Here is a 19,866-nt window from a genome sequence, read left to right as displayed (position 1 = left end):
GTGCAGAACCCCTCTGGGAATTTTCTGCCCAGTGCAAAAGCGAAAGGCAGAAACATGCTGTGTCCTGATTGATCTCCTGATAATTCAAAAGGTAGATGGAAAAACCAAATTACTTGTACATATAAAAGAAAAAACCACTAGTTTCTAGATTAGTCATAGCTCATGGGAGGTCTGACTCATGAACACTTAAGGCTTGGGGACGGTAATACTGCATTCAGTGTGCTTTCTATTTCATACATAAAACTTGTATTTGTGCAAAGTGATGGTGGAAAAATTACCCAGCTTGCAGTCCAAATTCAGAATTACCGTTGAAAGCTCAGCTTGAACACTGGTAATTGTGTTATGCCTTAAAATGAAGCGTTAGAGATTATAGGGTAACACAAACTCTGCTATTTTCCTCCTCAGAATGTGACAATCTGGTAAACCTCTGCGGTTCCCATCTAGGGCTTCTCAAAAGTGAGGGACAGACTGGGATGCTATGAGATGGCAAGACTGAGTGGCCATCATGTGCAATGAATGGACCATAACGCAGAGGGATATAAACTAGCACCACCAGCAGTTGTTAAGTAGCGCCGTTAACATGCACAGACTAGTGTGGCCTTGAGCTGACAAAGACTGCCTCTCAGCCACGCCACACTGCCACTACTGCATCACCTGTGTGACCTTTGCAGCTCTTACCATACCCACTGTGCCCTATTGTAGAGTACTGGTAAATGCAGACTCTTCCCTGCAAAACTGCTATGGAAAAACTTCCTGGATGAGGATGTGTGGAAAGAACTGAGGAATCAGACACCAGTTTTCCTTCTCAAAGAAAGGTTTGAACTTCTTTCCTTTCTGTCTCCTCCTGAGTCCTCTTCGTGTCAGTGTATTTATCTGAGGCTGTCTACGCTTTGCAATATGGTGCCATTTAAAGACACCTAAGCTGCCTCAGAATAACTGGTCTGGAACGGGAAGACACTGACCCTGTTCAGAAGAGCTCTCTGTGGGAGACTGAGAGCAGTGCTCTGCTGCTGCATTTCACCATTTCCAAGACCCATGCTTACCCTTACAGCTGGATATGGGAGCTAGATATTTTGCAGTATCTGTTGTTGCTGCTCACCCCATTGGCTGTATGTGATAGAGCACTAGAGCTCAAGACAACATGCCTTTTAATTCTCAGTCTGTTCAAAGGAGAATTGCCTGGAAGGATGACGGTTGTGGCTAATACCCCACCTATGTTCTTAAATATACTCAAAGGTATTTGAGTATAGTCTATGAATTTACTCAATTAAAAAAAAAATTATACACAAAAGTTGGTGTCTTTTTAGCACCTTTCTCTAGTATGAGACTACCTTTTAGAAGTGCCCACCTCTGCTTATTGACTTCAGAGCTGACTGTTAGCTGTGAGTAAATGTCTCAACTTTAGGGCAAGAGATGAAATCTGCCCTGAACTGGGAGATGAAAAGCAGTGAAAACGTGTGATATAGAGTATCAATTTTCATCTCTCTTTTTTTTTAACATGTAATTTCCTAGGATTTATTCACTAGTAAGCCAAAGAGTGTGGAGCAGTGAATGCTGCCCACCACAGATTGTTTTCTGGCTATGTAGATCATCAAAGTGATATTGAGCTGCTAGAATAGGCAGGCAAATGACAGCTTGAATATCCAGTAAGCCTAGTGGCATTTGTTTTGTTTTATTTTCCTCCTGGGTTCTTTCTCACTTCATGAGTAGAGACAGCAATTCTACAAAAAATTTGCAAGCATGAAGGCAAAAAAGGAAACTAGAGATGCAAGAGAGAATGGACAATTGGTCCATATAGGTCTTCAGTCTTGACATTCATCTGTTCTCTTTCATTATGCAAATTCACTACAACTTGAACAATAACTACTTGTAAATTAGTTATTCAGGAAGGTAGAAGCTACCTGAACTACATCTGATATCACACTATGCCTAGGTAACTAAGCTATTGTCTCTTTTTAAAAAAAATAAAAAATTCCTAGATATTCATAATCATTAGAATACAACCGTTGTTAGCTTAATGTCTGGTGGGTTGGTTTTTTGGTGTGGGTTTTTTCAAGCGTAGCCAGTACCCAATATTTCAATTTATTTAGTGATATGAAAAGGATCAAGGATCTATATTATCTCTGCACTAAAATATTTGGGATAAAGAAAAGAGTGACTCTGATGCTAAACTTAAGTTTTAATTATTTTTATCTCTTATTAATGGCTTTGCTTTTTAATGCTTGTAAAACTCATTGTGTGCTTGAAAAAATGAGCACTGATTTTTTGAAAGAATACAATGCAGTTTTTAAATAAATCCCCAAATCTGAATTTCTGCTTTAGTTGCTGAATAAAATCTTGATTCAACTGTGCAGCTCCAAAACACTGCTAGTGTATTAAGAGTTAATGAAACAGTAGATGGCGCTCAATAATTTGCAGGATTTTTAATAGCTTTTTAGAAACAGTAAAACTTGTTCTCTTCAAATTAAAGTAAGGATAAATTTAGTGGCAGCAATACTATAATTTACATCATTCTAATCTCCAGTGAAGGGGTCTGCTACACAAGCAGCAGGCTGATTAAGGGATTAGAGGCCCACTCAAACTGTGAATTTTTCCTTGTTTCACAGTGCAAATGATGTTTGGTAGTATACTCGTCAGATTATTGCTAAATGTCCTCCGTTATAGTCTTGTTTGTTAATCTGTTCAAGCATTTGATTGCTTATTGTTCATTGGCCTTGTTATCAACAGCCATGATATTCTCAACTACTAAATTTGTATAAAGAGGTAAACCACTTTGGCTTCACTGCAGAATGGCATCTAATTTTGATTTACTGTGTTTTGATGTGGAAACACCCATTTTTAAGATGTTGTCTTTTTTATTTTTCATGTTAAAAATACATTTCTGCTGGACAATCTGTTACTTGGTCTCTCTCTACATGAAATGTGGGGAGATGAAATCCATCCCCATGGTGCTTTCCAGAGGCAAAACAATTCTCATGTACAGTCTACTGTAGTCTTGTGGAGAAAGTCCCCTTTGTGACATGGAGGATTAGGTGCTACTCAGCTTTGTAGCTCTTAACATAACTGTTAAAACTTCTGAGCCTAAAGTCAGGACTTAAGAGGGAAGGTTGATGAAAGGTAAAGATTCTAGCCTGGTCTTCAGAAGATCAAGCTCAGTTCCTTTCTGCCCTGAAAGACGTCCTGTGTGCTCTTGCACAACTTAAATCCTCAAAGAATGCAGTGTCAACAGCAAGGCATCTCAGCCTGTGCTGAGGATAGGTACCTTAATCCCTCTGTTCCTGAGTTCTCTGTTTGTAAAATGGGAAGAGTAATACTGTTCTACTTGCAAGGATAAACGTATTATCTGTTACTGCACTATGGGGTAGGAGGTGGAGCAAAAAAGTACCTAAAATTGATATCTAAATCAATACACTTGGAGGAGTGGTGATGGAGGGAAGCTCTGTACTGTAGAGCACAATGATTGTACATCTATATGTTTATTCTAATCAATCTTCCTAAAAACACAAGCAATATGGACAAGAGGAACAAAAAAGCTGAGTTCTGTGCTGTAGGGGTGATTTTTTTGAAAGAGACTATACAAAGTCACAGTTCACTGAAATTCAATGGGAACTAAATTCTGTTACTCTCCTTTGAAAATTCTCTGAAGATACAAAGAATCAGCAAAAAGCTGGTAAACAGAACTTTTTTTTTTTTGTGCATTCTCATAATTCCTATGCATTCTCTTTTCCATGATGAATCAAAAGCTATTTATTGTAATCAGTGAAATGAAATCTTGATGAGAACTATATTGGGTACTGAGGGCTACTTATGTAAGTCTGCATCCAGTCTAATGTGTTACAAAAGGTTTTCTAGTTGTGGTAATTTCTACTTAAGATTGCCCCAGTTCCCTTTCTGTTTTTATATTCCACCCAATTTCAACTTCATTGCAGAATCTTAGATGTCTACCAAATTCAGAATGGTTTAACTTTGTGCATGGTTAGTGCCAGTTCTTCCTCCTCTGAGATACCATGAATCAGTTTGTGTTCTGTAGTGGTGTCATTTTCTCGGTTATTTCTCATGTGAGATGTTTGCTTTGCAGGCTCCTGGTAATGTCCAAGGTGTCTGTTTTCTTTCTTCAATCAATGCTTTCATTGCAAAAACAGCTGGGCTGGCCCACTGCTTCAGCTTGCAGCTAGAAGCAGTCGAAGCATGACTGTCAGACCTGTCATAAACTGGAAATGCTCCTGTCTTTCTGTTGACATTGGCACTGAAACTGCTGCACTGAAACAATAAAAAATGGACCCAAAGGAAACAGGAAGTAAAACAGAGTATTAGAGCAAAATGAGAAAAGCTCATTTCTAAGAAACAGAGAATTTATTATAAAATGTCTACAGTTGTGGTTTTTGGGGGGGAAGAAAGCCCTATATGAAACTCTCTGTTCTCTCAGTGCAAAGCCTTGCCAACCTTGGCAGAGAAAAGAATGTCAAATTCTGTGGTGAGTTTCCCTTCTCTAAAAGCCAAACCACTGTGTTACTAAACACTGAATTACCATAACAGGACCTATCACCTCCTTGACCACTCTGTACCTCCTTTCTTACCTCTTGTTTGTCTTGTCATTTTTGGATTAGAAAGTGTGTTTCCTTTTACACCTTTCTGATGCCTAACTCCTTCTGGGTAGTACTGGAAACAACAACAACAAAAATATTGGGAAACAAAAGAAGACAGAAAAATCTGTTATTGTAGTGGTAGTATCAGTTAAGGAATGTTAACTGGTACTCCCTTGGTGCAACTCAGTAAAATAAAACAAATAGCAGTCTGACAAATATACAGAAGCAAGTTTGAACAGTTTTCCTTGTAAGCTCTTAGGGTATATTCTTTTGCAGAAAAAACAAGACAAGCATGGCTGAAATCTTCTCAAACCTGTTCATAGGGGAATATTAATCTCCAGGAAGCACAATAAACACAGGCTTTGATTTCCTTTTCCTTCCTTATATAGACAACCCAAGAAATGCTGCAGAAAATGAGGAAACCAGAAGCCAGGCAGGAAGTAATATACAGAATCCGAAGCACTGCAGGTCTTGTTAGCATTAGATAATCATATAGCTCTGTCATGGTTTAACCCCAGCCGGCAACTAAGCACCACACAGCCACTCGCTCACTCCCCCCCGGTGGGATGGGGGATAGAATCGGAAGAGTAAAAGTGAGAAAACTCATGGGTTCAGATAAGGACAGTTTAACAGGTAAAGCAAAAGCTGTGCATGCAAGCAAAGCAAAACAAGGAATTCATTCACTACTTCCCATCAGCAGTCAGGTGTTCAGCCATCTCCAGGAAAGCAGGGCTCCATCATGTGTAACAGCCACCTGGGAATGCAAATGCCATCACTCTGAACGTCCTCCCCTTCCTTCTTCTTCCTCTAGCTTTTTGTTGCTGAGCATGATATCATATGGTCTGGAATATCCCTTTGGTCAGTTGGGGTCAGCTGTCCCAGCTGTGTCCCCTCCCAACTCCTTGTGCACGCCCAGCCTACTGCCTGGTGGGGCAGGCTGAGAAGCAGAAAAGGCCTGGGCTCTGTGTAAGCACTGCTCAGCAGTAATGAAAACATCACTGTATTATCAGCACTGTTTTCAGCACAAATCCAAAACATAGCCTCATACTAGCTACTATGGAAAGAATTAACTCTATCCCAGTAAAAACCAGCACAGGCTCTACAGAAACGATAGAATAACAGCCATCCTAACTATAGATCAATGATGAAAGCAAACTTAACATTAATCCCATTAAAACAGCAGCCGAGGAGATCTCATCACAATGGAAAAATGCAGTAGAGTGATAAGGATGCCCTGAGAATGATATCTAAAGAACCATGGTAACAATCTGTGTATGGTCTTAGAACAGTTGTGCTAACTTGATTTGCTTTTAACATTGTCCTAGTTTCAGCTGGGATAGAGTTAACTGTCTTCCTAGTAGCTGGTACGGTGCTATGTTTTGAGTTCAGTATGTGAAGAATGTTGATAACACTGATGTTTTCAGTTGTTGCTAAGTAGTGTTTAGACTAAAGTCAAGGATTTTTCAGCTTCTGATGCCCAGCCAGCGAGAAAGCTGGAGGGGCACAAGAAGTTGGCACAGGACACAGCCAGGGCACCTGACCCAAACTGGCCAACAGGGTATTCCATACCATGTGACATCTCATCTAGAGCAGGAACTGGGAAGTGGGGGGCAGGGAATCGCCACTCGGGGGACTAGCTGGGTGTCGGTCAGCGGGTGGTGAGCAATTGCACTGCGCATCATTTGTACATTCCAATCCTTTCATTATTAGTTTCTTCTTTTCTGTTCTATTAAACCGTTCTTATCTCAACCCATGGGTTTTGCTTCTTTTTTTCCCGATTTTCTCCCCCATCCCACTGGGTAGTGGTGGGGGGGAGTGAGTGAGCGGCTGCGTGGTGCTTAGTTGCTGGCTGGGGTTAAACCACGACAAACATGTACTATCTTTGTTGCAACTCTTGTCATAGTAATGAAGATCCTGGTTCCTTGCCTGGGACAGCATTTTTCAAACAGTTGCAAGCTTTGCTACCTGCTGTTCATGAGAATTCCCTTAATTTTGCTGATGTGTGCTTTATGGTTTTTTTTTTTTGTTGTTGGTTTTGGTTTTGGTTTTGGTTTTTTTCAGTTACGACATTAGCCAGCTCATTGAAATTCCAGACAGTCAAAGTTTAAGCTGTGCATACCTTTACGCATGAGGCAATTCCCTTCCTTCTAGGCTATTTCCTGGGTCTAGCCACCATTTCAGTGTCTGCAGTAACTGAGCTCCTGGTGCCCTCTCTGCTGACAGTATTCCTCTACTGTAGCTGATCATTGTTTGACAAGGCTGAAGATCTTTTGTTTCAGAGGAACTGGGGGAACATACTGGTGGAAACTATCATGTGCTTTCAGTGACTTCCACTTCTTGACTTTGACTCTTCACCAGTCCAGTTCTGCATTGACTTTGTCTGAAGGAAAAGCCTCTGGCCCACAATACAGACTAAAGTTATACAAGATGTTTCTGACATATATAGAAATACTCCTAATCTTTCCAGTAGAAGAGTCTTAAAATTTTAGCCAAGAAGTTATAACTCATGTTAGGGATCTTATTTTTGTTCTTTTCATGACAATTTTGTTTGTTTTATGGTAGAAATCTGGACAATGGATGAATTTAAATGCTAGTGTAAATCTGCTGTATGGAAGTCCATATAGTTACCCCAGTGTATATTCATAAAAAATGGAACCCAACATTCCTTCAAAGAAAGTCCACTGGCTCTGACTGTTTAGAAATGTAACTTGTGCTTTGCTAACCTTTCTGTCATATTCCTCACACTTCTTTTCATATTCTGCTGCAAAGATATTACCAGCTATCACATGCTCTTACCATACTCTTAATTTGTTTATTTTTCTAAAAAACTTCATCCTTTCTGATTTCATTTTCGTCAGTATGTAACAGGCCATCCAGTAATATTGCTGAAGTACAAACTGGAGTTGCACTGATGTGATGACGTTTGGATCTAGATCAGGTCCACAATAAATTGTTATTCATGTTGTATTAGAGAATGAGTCAGTACTTCAGATTTGACAGGATTAATTCCCTAAGAGGTTTTACATTTTGGCTGCAAAATACCTAGAGAAAAAAAAAATCTGAAAATCTTTTGTGTGTATTATCTAGCATCAGTGGTCATGAAATATGCAGATTCAATTGTCGTGAAGTTAAAAAAGAAAAAAGAAATTATAAGCACTTCCATTTCTCCTTTAATCAAATCCTGCTGTGAAATAGTTTCAAGTTTTGAAGTAAGATTCAACTTTGATTAGCTAATGACTTTTTGAGTTGGTTTGCTGGAATAGGAAGTGGGTCAGAGTATCTGTGTGACGTCATAACAGATCTCTGATTTCAGAGAGATACATTTGGCCTTGTAAAATGAGTTGAGCTAATACCTGAAGTCATACTAAATGGGTGTTTCAGTACTTCAGGGAATGACTAGAATGTTTAGACCTCTGCCAGGAATACAGAGACTAGCCTTCAACTCTGGTGCAAGAATTATCTCAAAGAAATGTTCCAGTCTGTATTTGTGTGCCAAAATGTAAAATAATGAGCTAATTCCCAGGAACTAGGGAAATTACTGAAGGTAATATAGTACTAGATTGCTGCCTGCTGGAATGTAACAGAGGTGGGGTCTTGCACAGGGTTTTCCTCCAGGAATTTTCCATCCAATATACCTACCAAAGGAATCCTCACTTTCAGAGAAAACAAGAAAATAACTCCTTCCGTACTCTCATGCCCCTTGCAGTCATACAAAAGAAACTAACCAAAATTAAAGGGTTAATATACTGTGATCAACATCACATGATGACATGATGCATTTCAGCAGGATCACACCTGACCTTTAAAAAATTCTATAAACAGTGCCTGAAAAATGTTAGCGGATATTCCATAACAGAAAAAGGAAAGTTCATTAAAGGTTCATACAAACAGTTTGGACATAGAAAACAAGTGAGCAACTGCTTGGTTGTGGAGGCCATCCGAATCTGAATCTGTCTGGTTTTCGGAAACCTTGGATGGCTCTGTGCAACAGTGGTAATATTGAGTGAATTGCTGCTGCTTTTTCTTTCTGTTTGGTCTTTTAATAATTTTTATACTGAAATTAATATTGTGAGTTTGAATAAGATATACTTATTGTGAGAACCCTGAGGGCACTAGTGGGCCTGGTGGCCCCACCTGCACCTGGGACCTCTATCCACAACCACTGCCCGTGGGCCCAGGGGCTCTATTTCAGCTCTGCATTTGGTGCAAGAGCTACTGAATTAGGCATTTCTTTTTAGGAGGACCTAACCTATTACATGAAGTAAAATTAAGTTAAATGAAAATACCCATCCACCTTCAAAACAATCTTCTTTCCTTAATGTTGGGGAATTTTGAAGCTTTTTACCATTCCAGCTTCATAGAATCATAGAATCATAGAATATCTCTATTTGGAAGAGAGCCATAAAGATCATGGAGCCCAACTCCTTGCTCCTTGCAGGACAAAATAAAACATAGAATACAGCTTCACTACATGCTCAGTTATACTACTGCAATTCAGGTACTTTATCTGTATCAGGTTCAGTTTCCAATGTTGTGGTGGGTTGACCCTGGTTGGATGCCAGGTGCCCACCAAGCCACTCTGTCACTCCCCCTCCTCAGTTGGACAGAGGGAGAAAAATATGACAACAGGCTCATGGGTCGAGGTAAGGACAGGGATATCACTCAGCAACTACTGCCATGGGCAAAACAGACTTGACTCAGGGAAATTGATTTAATTTATTACCAAGCAAAAGTCAGAGTAGGGTAATCAGAAATAAACCCGAATGTTAAAAACAGTGTCCCCCCCCCCTTCTTCCTAGGCTTAATTTTACTCATTTTCTCTACCTCCTCCCTCATAGTGGTTCCAGGGGGATGGGAATGGGGGTTGCGGTCAGTTCATCACACATTGTCCCTGCTGCTCCTTCCTCCTCACTCTCTTCCCCTGCTCCAACGTGGGGTCCCTCCCATGGGAGACAGTCCTCCACAAACTTCTCCAACGTGAGTCCTTCCCACGGGCTGCAGTTCTTCATGAACTACTCCAGTGTCTGTCCCTTCTACGAGGTGCAGTCCTTCAGGAACAGACTACTCCAGCGTGGGTCCCCCGCAGGGTCACAAGTCCTGCCAGCAAACCTGCTCCAGCATGGGCTCCTCTCTCCCTGGGTGCACAGGTCCTGCCAGGAGGCTGCTCCAGCATGGGCTTCCCACGGGGTCACAGCCTCCTTTGGGTGCATCCACTTGCTCTGGTGTGGGGTCCTCCATGGGCTGCAGGTGGGTATCTGCTCCACCGTAGACCTCCAGGGGGACAGCCTGCCTCACCATGGTCTTCACAAGGGTCAACCCACCACACGTTACCACCGTCGCCGATTGACTCGGCCTTGGCCAGCGGTGGGTCTATCTTGGGGCTGGCTGGCATTGGCTCTATCGGACATAGGGGAAGCTTCTAGCAGCTTCTCACAGAAGCCACCCCTGCAGCCCCCCCACTACCAAAACCTTGCCATGCAAACCCAATACAAATGTTCCTTGCTTATTTGTAGATGACCTGTGTCTCTGGTCAGAGGATCATGATTTTTCTCAAGTGAACAATAAGGGTAGTTTGGAAGATATCATGAAGTATTACCTGAATTTCATTGGAAGTTTTTCATTAAGTACTCCAACTCAGACAAAGTAGAGATGTCATCATCGGCTGCCTGTGCACTACTGCCAAAATTTTCTCCATGACAGTCTTGTTTTCCTTATATCAGTGGGTCTTTGCAACTTTCGTACAAAGCATTTTGGAGTACTCCACAAATATTAACTACTCTTTGATTACTTTATTTCATTACCCATACCACTTGACAGGTGAAACAAAGCTCAAGGCAAAACTTAAGAGCAGAGTGCCCCACAACAGCTGCATACAAAGGAGAAGGCTATGTGTTTCCAAAACAGTGACAAATGAGCAAGCAGCAAGAAATAAGAAATTTGGACTGGATTTCTCTGGAGTTGTATCATGTGTTGGCAACTTTTTTAAAAATCAGGAAAGATTGGCTTGCATCAGGTGTCCTCAACATAAGAACAGAATTTAAGTATCTTGGCTGCTGCTATTCACTTCCTTTGGACACTTCCTTTGGAAATTTTCCTGCTGAAATAAAACTGGAAGTTATTTCAATATTGCCAGATATAGCCAAGTTTTTATTCAACCTCTTAACAGAAGTGCAAGACAAAAAACCCCACCCCGTTGCCCCATTGCCATTTTTCTCAATGTATGCATCGGTACAACGCATTGTTAGATACAGCGAATCTTTCCAATTTGCTTCATACACAGTTGCCATCAAGAGACAGTTATCTAGAGTGTGAAGATGGGCTGAACAAACATTTTCTTTCACTGTCCAGACTGATTCATTGAGTGAAGTTAGACACTGCTATAGTTTCCCATCTTTACTAATCAGACTAAGATTGGACTTCATGTGACTTTCCTTAAATTCATGAAAGGTCATAAGATTCTAAGCTATTTTAGAAGATTTCAGCAGTGCTTTCTTGCCAAATAGGGGCTGTGAGTTGAAATTTTGACATGTATAAAAAAATTGTTCAAAAAACAATTCAGAAATGTCATGATAAGTCCTTAAGAATTAGGAAGGAACAAAACTACTATTTCAAGGAATTATTTATATGCCCCTGGTTATGTGTCAGGTACAGTTCTCTCTGCAGCCCTTTTGTATAGTATTATATATTCCTATCTGAGTAAGGACTATTTCCTTAAGTGTGTTCCACTGCACTGCATGCTTTTTGGCGTATGGGTTTTGATTTGTTATTTAAACTTTACTACATTTCATTCATTATACTGCTAATATTATGAAACACATCATTATACTCATACTGAGTGTCACAGCTCTGCAAGATCAAATCTCACTAGTCTTGTGTCTGAAAATCAGTTTTGAGTGAAACCAACATGAAAAGTATTTCTCCTACCTCCCTGCCCTTCCCATGACTGCCACAAAAGATGCTAATATGGTTCTGCTCTTTTTTCCATTCTTTCATCAGTGGGAGAAATTTCACATTTGGTTTCTACATTTGCCTGCTGGATTCTTTTCTGTGGCATACAGCTCAGTAAATGTCACTTCCATGTGTCTTTGGATTCCTGTCTGTTTGAAAAAAACCAAACAAAGCATCTTAATCTTCAGCATTGCTGAATTTCACCTCTATACAGGATTTTCCTTAATTGACGCATAAATATTTATGTATAATTTTAATGAATACTGAAGTGAACACTTAAACTTTTCATAGTATTGTTGTGAAGGACAGTATTGCTATACCAGTAATTTGTTTTCTATTGAACATACTTGAAGGATTCATGATAATTATTGTATTTTATTTATTTAATTTTTGAATAGTGCCTTTAAAAAACCCAACTTGCTCTCCATTCTACATTTGTATTCTCATTCCAGAATATAGTCATGCTGCCAGTGAGTTATGAGAGTTGTTGTTGATGATACGTACTTAGAACCATGTTAATAGCATGACGCTGCCAACACATTGTCTATTGCTACATTAAAGAGAAGCTGGTGCTCCTATGCTATCTACTTTTACCTGTTAGAGCGAGGAGTGTGGATTTTTTTTTGCAACAATATGAATTTTATGAAGAATGCTACCTTTTGTGGTTATACCTATATTGCAGTGGCGGCACCTGATGTCTCTTGAACTAGCTTTACATTATCTACTGGAGTAAACATGACAGTACAGCATAAAACAGCTGGATGCTCAGTGTGAGCCAGCCACCCCAATTTCTACTCAGTATGTCAACTGTTTCTTACAGCCCAAGCTGAGCTCTATGCTCTTGCTGGCTCATGCACATATATCAGCAGAATTGATACCCAAGCACTTGTGAAAGTGGGCTACCTGGCTTTTGGGGGCCTTTCAGGAACATTTCAGAGCCTTTCAGGGTCCTTCACCAAATGACTAGCAACACATGCAAAGAGTGGGTTGCGGGTCACTGGAAAAAAGTCATGGAGTTTATCTTGAGAATCCTTTAACAACCACAAGAACTGAGGAAGTGATTTCTATGAACTGGCCTATGTATCTGAAAGAGGAGGGACGGATTCACTAGTTTATATCTAGCATCAGTATATCATTGAGTCTGAAATGATTAAACTGCTTGAAAAATCTTGAAATTTGAAAAATAATACCTCCGAGGAGATTTTTTTTGGGTGGTGGAGGAGTTCTTCCATTTCACTGCAGTTTGCAATCCTACAGGTTTCTGTAGGAGGAAATAACAGCAGAAACTCACAGCCAAACTGAGTAATAACTCTGAGAAAAAGGAGTAAGTAAATGGAGAAAGGGAGTAAAAAGAAACCTACAGTCACTCCTTCAAACAAGTAAAAGGCTGACAGTCCTGTTGTAAGTATCGAAAGCAAATATAGTACCAGATAGAAAGAGATGGAAAAGTCAAAGAAAGAGAAAGCTCATGTGGCATTTCAACCTGTCAGCTTCCATCAACTAGAGACCATCTCAGATTTCAACCTCCACCCCAGGAAATCTTTCTAGAGAGCTGGAAGGCTCATTCCTCTTCCCTGTGGTTAAACCTTAGGAAGGAACATGAACAGATCAAAGTGCTGGGAGATCATGGCAGATGTCACTTTTGGGTCAGTTCCTCCTTCTGCCTGTGCAGGTGGGTAGCTGCTGCTTGCTTTGCACTGTAAGCTGTTCGAATGAGTGCCAGTGTGGAAGGAGTTGAACCTCCTGCGAAGGCCATCAGATAGACAGAGAAACCTTAGCAGGCTTCATTTGTAACTGTTTCCCAGTTGCTTAGCCCAGTCTATAGGAAAGATGCAAGTGCTGGAACAGAAAGGCAGGATGTAAACCTCTCTGTGTATAGGATGTTATGGTGGACCTTGTCTGACCTGCAGCACATGGCTTGGCCATGCCCCTTTTACAGGGTGGAGTCCTGAAAAACAGGACTTTTTATATGTAGCAATTGTTTTAAGTTGTCTTTCCTGAGCCATATGTAAACACCACTTTATGATGAGAATGCAAGGTATTTCAAATGTTATTTGTGGAAAATGTTGCAACTGAGTTTATTTCAGTATTTCTGACATTCTTGCAAGCAATACTGAACAGGTCCTTGCGCAGGTAAGTCTAGAGAAAACGTTGTCTAACCAGAACAGACTCTCCTGCAAACAACTCCTGGAGTCATGATTACATGCTGTGCTTCAGCTTTCAGTAAACTGCATGAGTTGAAGGTGCTCAGCCTTACTCAGGGTTATGGCCAATAACTGAAGAATAGTCATCTGAAGATGCATGCCACTGTATCCATCCCATAATTAATAACATTCAGATGACCTCATCCACTTCCTTTAATGAATAATTTAACATCCCAAGCACTTGCAACTATTTAGCATTTGAAATATGTTAATGTTCTGAACATTTGATGGGAGAAGAACATTTGAATAATTTACCATAAATATTTTTCAAACATTTTATTGTTGTTACCAAATCTGGCGTGGCCCATTTGCTTCATCATATTGCCTAAAACTGCAGCTGCATACCACAAACAAAAGAGGATTAAAGCCAGAGTAGCACATTTCTGGATTTGCATATAATCTGTTTCACTTGCTGTCAAAGACCATGCAGCTGATATGTCTTTTGGGAAAGGTGTACAGTTTCCTTGTAAACTAACATGCAGATTAAAGCATTAGAAGTTATTTATTTAGTAGTTTATGTTGGCACCCAGACACTGCATTACTATATGTCTGAAAAACAAATAATCTACAAACTACTGATGAAACCTGTAGACCCTCCTGCATGTTAAATCTTATTTTCTGTTTCCCATGAATGCAGAAGTAAATTAAAAGTTTCTGAAATCAGATAGGTTTTTACCCTTTAACATGATGCTCTGATGGACTACTGACAGAAACCTTGGCCTGTCACAAAAAATGCTTTATCAGAGACCTGGAAAATTCAAGCCTAGTGTCACAAGGGTGACATGGTAGATCTAAATCCTACTATAGGAGACAGAAAAGGAAGTGATCTCACATATAAATGGAATTTTTTCAACAAATGAAAGAATGATAAAATACACAAGGGGAAAATAGTTACACTCTTCAGACACACAAAATGGAAGATATCTCTATAGCTTTTGACACTTTGAAGGTAATCTGATACTTATGCAATGTAGCATTCAACCTCACTGCAAAATGTTAAGAGAAAATTGAGGAATTCAATTTTTTTTTATAATTCCTTAAAGTCATTCAGTTCATTCACTCAATATCTATAGCTCCTTAAAGAAAAAAAAACAATGTCTATAGGTCCTTAAAGAAATGAAAACAATATAGAAATGAACTGATATTCTGGAAAAAGCTGATCTTTGGTATGTTTTGGTAAAAGAATAGTGCAGCTCCTTTCAGGGAAAATTTATGGCACAGACACACAGAGTCATTAGAGTATGCAAAAGGTAGGGCAGAAGCCTGCTTCATGGTCATTTTTTTTTTCAGGAATATTTCTGGTTTAAGTGGTACCCAGGTGCTTAAAATTGAAAATATACTGACAAATGATGACCTGTATCATGGAAATTAAGTGTTTTAATGTGCTCTCTTCATTTCCTAACACTTCTGTATATACTGTGTTGTCTTTAGCTACTGAATGGGTGTATGAGGGAGTGTTGGACAGAAGAGGGGAGGCAGTGCAAATCTGTATAATTTCTGAATGTTTTAAGGCCATTTTAGGTGTCCAGTCTGTCCTGTTACATACCAGACCATAAAATTCCATTCACTGTATCCAGACTGACAATGTGCAATGAATGAGAATATGTTTCTTGTCTCCTGCTATTTTTCAAAAAAGAATCCAACTTCGGTTGAAAGTCCTCACTTATGGCAAATTTGTTACAGTCAATTAATAAGCTCTTCCATGATCTAGAATGGAGTTTCAATTCCATTTTGAAATCTGTTGACTTCAGCTACTCATTATTGAAATGTTTTTGGTGTTTGGCAGATTAGAGAGTCCTCACACATTAATGTAGTCACCAGAATGCAGGTTCTGCCATGGTAAAGACCTTTTCCCCTAAAGACTTCCCCTGATGGAGCAGGCGAGTGTTAATGTGGATTCAGACCAAGAATGATGTAGCAATGTTGGAAGAGGAAAAAGAGAGAAGAATCCTGAACTTTGCCTCCTGCTACTTCATCCCATTCCAGATAGTGAAATGATAACACAGAATCAGACAAGAATCTTACCTCTTTAAGGAGGGACTAGATTTTAAGGACTTGACCATCATAAAATGCAGTCTTGTTCCTCTTTACATTTTTGACAACAGCAGGGTGATTTATGCATTTTCACTCATGGGTGAATATGTAGGCCTATGGTGCATCCCAAGTGCCCTGATCTTCCACACGAAATAAGCATAATTTTGCATAGACACAAATGCAAATAGAGTTGAAATTGAGTATTAGAATCTAGCAGGCAGTTAGGACATTGTGGTCAGGAAAGAAAGGGATGTTTCATGATTCCCTGTTTAGGTAGGTCTATGAAGCTAGAGACCTACTTTGGAAAAACAAAACAAAACTAAACAAAACAGAAAATTTCATCTTTCATCTATGATAATTGCCTGACAGCATTTCCTCTCCAATAGGTAAAACCAAACTAACTATAATCAACTAAATTTGGGTGCTCTGTCACAGTGAGATAAGATACCAGGCCTGAAGGTAAGATTTAAAAGTTATTTGTTTTTTACAGACTTTGTCTTATAAATTAGTCAGAAGGGTTAGGTTTCATTTTGAGCCATTTTCTTTTTCTACTTTTTTGTCTTATGTCATATCCAGGTGTATCCTAGAGATTCTTACGAAAGAGAGAGAAAATCAATTGATATTCTATCATCAAATAGCTGCTCTTTCAATATAAAACATTGCACAGAAGAGAAGTAAACTAGATAGGAAACAGAAAATTATTTTCTTCATAACGTTTTAGGTGAAGTTACAAATTGAATGAGAAGTCTAACTACATGATTATATTCAGGTGCTAAGCAAACAGACTTTAAGTCCCTTTGAATTGTGTTTGGAAACTCCCTGAACTTGTTTCCCATATCCCAAGGTAAAGATGTATGGTACATATTCTAGCAGTGTGATTTTGCTGGCAAGAAAAACATCATAAATGCTAACAAAAGCCAGGAGTTATACTAAACATGAAGTTCCTGTACACGGTGAGTCCAAGATCACTGGAGATGCTTTCAGCTTTTCTGTGTGCTGAAGGTGTGTAATGAAACATACAGAAAAAAGAATCCCTCTTTAATCACTGAATTGCAGCTATACATATGAAAAGTGCCAAATGCTTTGACCATAGGAGAAAGTATTTGATTTGCCTACTGGATGATATAGCTCTAGCAATGTCAACTCCCTATGTTAAACAGCAAATGTACTTGGATCTGACAAGCTGGAACATCTCTTTGGGAAGGAATATCTATTTGGGTCTTGCACTTCTGAGACACTTGTTACAAATCTAGAAGCTATTCACAGACTATGAATGTTCTACTCTGGAGCAGGTATTTCTTCAAAATCTTAAATAATGTTAATCAAAATAAGGGAAATCCATGCTTCAGGCTGTCATCTCATCCTTGTATTGTTATATTTTGTAGAAGAATTAGTAGGATTTGAGAAGAATGTCTATGTATGATGCTAAGCATATCCTGTGAGATATATTGTGCAGAAATATTCCTGAAAGCCAAGAATACTCCACAGGAAATTTTATTGGGCATTTGTAGTAGACCAAGGCTCTTCAAAGACTCCATGGTTTGACTTATGACAGTGCATGAGGGGGTAGTTTCTGAAGTACTTGAATGTCACATCAATCAAATATTTAGATGTGAGATTACTAGCATATGCATCTAAAATGGAGGCTAGCCAATGGGTGATTTTCCCCTTTCTATTAGTAACTGCTTCAAATAGTAATTCGGGATTAAAAAAAAGAAACCATAGCTCAGCCTGCGTCCGCTAATTACTTTTATTGACATGCTATGTATGAACATGCTGTGACCTGACTCTACCATTTGCCCTGTGTACTGATTTCACTGCTTCCAAAATGTCAGGGAAACATTTCACCTGAATGTTTTTTTCATTTTCTTATGTGTTTGGGGATAAGAGCATCCCTTGAGATATAAAGTGAGCTTAAAGCATTATTATCTAGAAGTACTTAAGATTTTCTGGAGTTGTGGTAGTGGTTCTAGTTAAAACAAACAGCAATTTTCAGTTGTCATCCGCATTTACTTGGGAAAAAAATGTTCCTTTTCAAGTTGAGAATTTCCATGTTTGCTGTCTGGTTGAAAGAGAATTTTTTGGAAAGTCTGAGGTTTCATAAATGAACATGGTACTCCATCTACCATTATAATTTGTGCTGGTAAATGTTTCCCACTACTTCTGTTGCTCAGCCAGAAAGCTGCATTTCTTCATCCATCATGAGGGCAGAGTTGAGGTTAGGTCAAATGGTGCGTGCAAAGTGTTTCTCAGCTGTTGTTTAAGCAAGCTTTAGCTATTTCTGCAGCTGATTTAGAGTTCTTTGATCTGTCTCATTCACTATAAATATAGTGAAGATGTAACCATGATCAAGGCTGAAAGCAAAATATACTGACCTTAGTTACCTCTGTGCTAAAATAATGATGGGGGGCAGGAAAGGGAAGAAAGTAGGAACAATGAATTAAAGTATAAAGAACCTGATTCTTCACTTACTTATACCACTTTGTTCCAGTGGATTCCACCTAATTCAGTAAATTTACTTCTGATTTACAATGGTGTGTGAGAGGGCAAAAGCAAGTTTCATATAATTGCAGAGAAAACTAAAAGGAGACATGATTAATGTTCTGCATTTCTCACGGACCACAAATAAATTAGATTAAATATATTACAATAGATTGGACCAAGGAAATGTTTGGATAAAAGGCTTCTTCAGGAAACCTAGGCTCTATAGAATAATTTGTGATTTAGGAAAAACCAGTCTTCCTTTAGCACTGAGCCTGTTTGTTGTCCACTGCAGTGCTCACGGCCTTTTGCTATCAGAGAGAGAACAGTCCAGCACTGTGGTAAATTTTTAACATGACAATTTTACTTTCTTCCATTTCTCTATGTAGTTTTTCACTCCCAAAGCTAATTTGCTAATGCTCCTATGTTTCAGCCAAGAGGCAAAATTTACATTTGTTAGAAAAGCACTTTTTATAACTTTGGGGTGTCTGGCAATAAATACTGTAGAAAGAGTTTGAATAAAAGACACAGTGGCCTTATGGAAAAAGAAAAAAAAACAACAATAAAAGCTTGAAAACATCAGAAACATGTTTGAAACTGATCAGACTCTATTAGTATAGAAATCAATGATATAAAATCAGGTATTTCTAATGCAGTTGACTTTTTTTATACCATACATGAGCTATTCTGATCTTATGGGGCGGGGTAAGGGCACACAATATGCTTTTCCGTTCATTTAGTTCCATCCAGTCACTGGTGTGGTTCTTTTTGTTTACTTCCCTCCATATCTCTTTCTAGATGGGGCACATTCCTCTTCCTTTAATGCTAACAGTTTTTTCTAAAACTGTTTTACCTTCTTGTTCAAGACTTTCTCCTTTATATTCATGTGACCGCTAGACCAAGACTCCGCAATAACCATATTTATGCCTTGCAGAAATCACTTTATAACACATGCCCAACAGAAACATCAGAATTATGAGCCAAGTACTTCAAAATTTAGAGAGTGAATTAAATTTTGATATTTTAAAAGTAAAAAACATTTTTTATTTGGTGTTTTTTTTTGTTGGGTTTTTTTTGAGCTAAGGAAAGTCATCTCTGCAAGCAATTCTTTGTCAAGTAGGAGCATCAAAAATAAAAACTGAGCTTAGATAATCTTATGAGTTCAGAATGTGAAGTGTTAAAAACACCTGAACCTTTTAAACGTAATAAGTAGGCAATACTACATTAAATCTGTCTTGAATTAGCCTTTTTCTTTGCTATTAGATTCTATGAAGATTTAAATGATTTATATTTAAAATATTTTGCATATCAAAGCTAGTTAAAATAGTAGAAAAAAAATACAAGAGGAAATATTTTCCAAATGCCAGTTTCTTAAACACAGAAGAGACATAAACAGTTTCAGCACACAATAAAAGGCAAGTGTGGGTCCTCAGTATGCATCTTCAGAAAAAAAATTTCAAAGATTCCCAGTAATTCTTGTTTATTTGCACTGGTTATAGAGATTAAACAATAATGTTTTAAATGGTAGGAGTTGGATTCATTAGCTTTTCCACATATTAAAGTTAGGCATCTACTTAAAATTAGTCATGTAAGCTGCCTGTCTAGTCAGGCAA

The 19,866-nt window shown here is 38.8% G+C and overlaps 1 long non-coding RNA gene across 6 annotated transcripts in view; it reads left to right on the top strand.

Moving 5' to 3' along the window:
* Positions 1 to 13,099: 13,099 nt before the first annotated feature.
* The window catches only part of LOC128152615 (uncharacterized), an 88,584-nt gene continuing 81,817 nt past the window's right edge, over positions 13,100 to 19,866 (top strand). For all 6 annotated transcript variants that reach the window (XR_008238716.1, XR_008238715.1, XR_008238714.1 and 3 more), the window contains exons 1-2: positions 13,100 to 13,206; positions 16,159 to 16,231. This is a non-coding gene — a long non-coding RNA (uncharacterized LOC128152615). The remainder of the gene's footprint in view (positions 13,207 to 16,158; positions 16,232 to 19,866) is intronic.

This window comes from Harpia harpyja, chromosome 2 (assembly GCF_026419915.1).
Source record: "Harpia harpyja isolate bHarHar1 chromosome 2, bHarHar1 primary haplotype, whole genome shotgun sequence".
Taxonomy (NCBI): Eukaryota; Metazoa; Chordata; class Aves; order Accipitriformes; family Accipitridae; genus Harpia; species Harpia harpyja.
Note: the sequence above shows the minus strand (reverse complement) of the source record. Positions and strands in the feature narration are given on the sequence as shown.